General features: G+C 34.0%; 1 long non-coding RNA gene across 1 annotated transcript; it reads right to left on the reverse strand.

Annotated features, from left to right (window-relative positions):
• Positions 1 to 667: 667 nt before the first annotated feature.
• Positions 668 to 2139, reverse strand: LOC127531650 (uncharacterized). The gene is made up of 3 exons (XR_007938779.1): positions 1911 to 2139; positions 1074 to 1182; positions 668 to 914 (listed from the first exon to the last, which is right to left on the reverse strand). It is a non-coding gene; the product is annotated as an uncharacterized LOC127531650 (long non-coding RNA).
• Between the last annotated feature and the right edge of the window lie 2433 nt (positions 2140 to 4572).

Consider the following 4572-nt stretch of genomic DNA (forward strand, 5'->3'; position numbering starts at 1 on the left):
ATAGCTTAAAGGTTAAACACATGCACCATATGTTGATGATAATGATAATATCTATGTTTATCTTTATAGCTGGTCTTAAGGCTAATTACGAGGCAGAGGTCAGCTGCTGCCTGGACACATCCATGATCACGCCACTGGTGGGACACAATTGTACTGGATTTCAGCTGAAGGCTGCTGTTCTGTCCAAACTGAGACATTTTTATTGTGACATACCCTCCACTGTTGTTAGCTTTTGATTCAATAATTTTTTTTGAGATGAGGAAATCACTATTGCATGTTTCTAGTTAAATACCCTACTTTTATGATATATCACTACAGCATGCACTTTTTATATTTTCCATCAATTTCACCCAAAAGTTGAATAACTATTTGTGAGCAGTGTATGTAGACACATAATAGAAGCACATTTCAATAATATGTCTGCTGCAGTAGTGCAGTTTATCTACCTAGATTGGTGTAACAGTAAAAAAACAACAATATATGCTACTGATGTTTCTGACTAAAATCTGCTTGAAAAGCACAACTGCTTATCTGTCAAAATGTGTGTAACAAAAGTGTGCACTGAACACTGAATAAAGTCTCTGTAGATTATAGACAAAATTTGCATCTCTCATCACAAATTTCTGTTCATTCATCCAAAGTGCATGAGTAAAATACAAAACAGGTGAAGTACTAAAAAAGATTTATTTTCTAGAAAAGCCAATAGTCAACAATGCAGTTTAATTCTGGGACAGTTGCTCCAGCACCGACACCATGCGTCCCATCAGTGCAACCAAGGTTTTCATTCATCTTCTGGATGTTCTGGAGCATGGCAGAGGTCACGTCTTGGTGTCTTCCGATCTGTTCCAAGAACCGTTCCTCTGACCTCTCCAGATACTGCAGAGGATCCACAGCAGCTTCCTGATTCCCTTTTCCTGCATAAAAGCACCAAAAAGTACTAGTTGTCAGTAATTATTTTCTATTTTCATAAACACAGTTAACTTAAAGTAAATGTTCTATTTTGTGATTTTAGGATGGGTCAAAAGATAACATACTGATCATGTTGATGTCTGCATAGTCTAAACAGATCTTACTTGATTTGGTCTGTAGAGAGGAGGACAGCGTGGAGGAGCTGCAAGACGGAACCAGTAAGCTGCAGACTAGTGCTCCTGGTAACTGGACCTCATCATCCAAGGCCGACAACTAAATAAAATGAACAAGACATGCTGTTGATAGCATCTGTAATACAAATGATTTTATCCATTAACTGATTTATTGCTTTGTCCATACAATGTTAGAAAGTGTTACAAATAATACCTGTAATAATTTCCAACAGTGATAAATGCCTTGTTTTATTTTACAATAAAAAACACCAAAAGCATCTGTGTATAAGAAATCAGTGCATTGGATTTCCACATCTGCAAAGCTAGAAAATCACACATCAGAATTTCACCTTGAAATTATGAAAATAGCTGCAGATTACCAGTACTCTTTACTTCATTGTGTTAACTTGATCATTTCAATCAGTTTTTTAGACTTGTATTACTGATACGAAACATAATCAACACATAAATTAAAATGTGTTCGCAAAGAGTTCACTGGTTCTTCAAGGGAAATTTCAATGATAACCATATAGTTCAGTAATATGATTAATGGGTCATTGTGTAACAGCGTGGGAGGTTCTGAATACAGGTCTTGGACTGAAATATTGCTGCTGCTTTCCTCCGGTTTTATAAGGAGTTGTTTCATAGCTTGTTAGCTTACCAGCGGCTAACTGGCTGGCAAACAATAGTTGAACGCCAACCTCTAATCACTGATCCGGTGTCCGGACCGCGTTAGCTGGCGGAACGTTCATAATACTGATGTGGGACTGTTGTAGCTAGCGTATTCATAGTAGGATAACAGCAGGATGTTGGAGAAATAAAACTTACCATTATCAGGATCGCTGGTCTGCATGGCAGACTCTTAGCGCATCGCACTGCTTGAATGTCTGTGTGTTTCAGGCCGATTTTAAAATAAAACTCAATAAAATTCTCGTCCGGGTGAGTGTCCTTCGTTGTCGCTTCGCCATACGGACATGTCCCTTCCGGGGCTCGGTAGGAAAAAAAGATTTGATATATATATAATGAAAGTTGATATATATATAATGAAAGTCGATATATATATAATGAAAGTCGATATATATATAATGAAACTTGATATATATATAATGAAAGTTGATATATATATATAATGAAAGTTGATATATATATAATGAAAGTTGATATATATATAGTGAAAGTCGATATATATATAATGAAAGTTGATATATATATATAATGAAAGTCGATATATATATATATATAATGAAAGTCGAGATATATATATATATAATGAAACTTGATATATATATATAGTGAAAGTCGATATATATATAATGAAAGTCGATATATATATAATGAAAGTTGATATATATATAGTGAAAGTCGATATATATATATATAATGAAAGTCGAGATATATATATATAATGAAAGTTGATATATATATAATGAAAGTCGATATATATATATAATGAAAGTTGATATATATATAATGAAAGTTGATATATATATATATATATCAAGTTTCATTATATATATATCAAGTTTCATTATATATATATCGACTTTCATTATATATATATCAAGTTTCATTATATATATATCAAGTTTCATTATATATATATCAAGTTTCATTATATATATATCGACTTTCATTATATATATAATTTCCTAAACGGCATGCCATAGCATGCCTATACGTGTATATATATATATATATATATATATATATATATATACGTGTATATATATATATATATATATATATATATACGTGTATATATATATATATATATAATCTAGAAAAAGAGATTCTCTGTACCTAGAGGGGAAATGGAGGGTTGGAAGTTTTAAGTTTTGAAACTATGAATATGTTCAAAATTAATTGGTTATGTCGCCTCATAAGAGAGAATGTTAAAATGTGAAATGCAATACCAAATTATGTATTCAAAAAATTAAGAGGAATTCATTTTTTACTTAAATGTAATTATAAAATTGACAAAATACCAATTCAGTTATCAAACTTCCATAAACAGGCGTTGCTCTCCTGGGGGCTGATCTACAAACGCGGCTTCTCGCCATCCAGCTGCTACATATGGAACAACCAACATATACAGCACAGAAACAAAACCATATTTTACAAATCTTGGTTTGATCAGGGAGTATTATGGGTCAATCAGTTAATCGATGAACAAGGACAAATCTTACCGTACAACCAATTTATTAACAAATACCATCTCACAAACAGAATACACTACAATTTTTAATGCAATACCAATAGAAATTCCACCCTCTTACTCAGAAAAATGATGCCAAATTATTCATCCATAACGTAGACATAACAACCAAAGTCTGCTCAAATAAATTTATCAGGAATCTCATTCAACCTTCAAATCGACCGGCAGCCAACTCTTACTGGAGTTCACTGTATGGGGAAATAAACTGGAGAGAAGCATGGTTGGTTGGAGAGAAGCTGCTCATTCACAATAAGGTCAAAGAAATATCATACAAAATCTGTCACAATGTATATCCGGCAAAAAAACCCTGGAGAGGTTTAAATTAAATATAAACTACAACTGCGACTTTTGCCAAACAGAACCAGAAACTATCATCCACCTCTTTTATCAATGCTCATACAGTAAAAACCTCTGGAATCATATACAAAAACTAATCCATAACAAAACCGGACACAGGATCAGCCTCCAGGAGAGCCACATCCTCTTTCAGTTTGAAAATCTCTCCATACCTTACAGCCTTTCCCTTTTGTTGCAGACTATCATCATGCTGGGGAAATTTCATATTCACAAAACGAAATGGGCAAAGAAAAACCAAATGGAAAATACTTTGAAAATGAACTCAAACAGTACTTTAATAAACAAGTCTGAAATTTGTATGGCTTTGTTGTTTGATGATGATGTTATTGTATTAATACAAGAACATGACATCCCTGCCACAAACCACATTTACACATGTACAAACGTTTTACAGCTAAAACCGATGAAAGAGGACAGTTTTGCAGAGCTTCTTTCTCGTGCTCCCTTTCTGCAGGTCAAGGTACAGGTAAGTTTGGCAAACACAACCAATGACAACAAGCTGGAATGATGTGTTTCTTCAATGTGCTCCCCAAGCAGAAAAACATCCTCCGTTCCAATCTCCTCCCGGATGATGTGTGTGACTGTTGACACCTTTGGAGTTTGCTTTGTTGATGCCTGGCGAATCACCCTCTCTGCAACTCTCAATAATAAAAATAGTTATATTTATATAGCGCTTTACACAGTGCTGAAAGACAGTTTACAGTACAGTGAAAATAACAATGAACAAAGCAACTTTAACATGCAAAGATAAAAAAATTAATACAAGATTATAAAATCAAACCTTCACTGTGCCTTGTGATGGAATCAGTAGGCCGCCATTGTTTTTCAGAGCTAGAAGGTGGGAGCTTTCATCAAATGATGGTACAGCATCTCTGACCAAGCTTGAACGGCACACATCACATCACCTTCAAAATCAAA

Source organism: Acanthochromis polyacanthus, chromosome 21 (assembly GCF_021347895.1).
Source record: "Acanthochromis polyacanthus isolate Apoly-LR-REF ecotype Palm Island chromosome 21, KAUST_Apoly_ChrSc, whole genome shotgun sequence".
Taxonomy (NCBI): domain Eukaryota; kingdom Metazoa; phylum Chordata; class Actinopteri; family Pomacentridae; genus Acanthochromis; species Acanthochromis polyacanthus.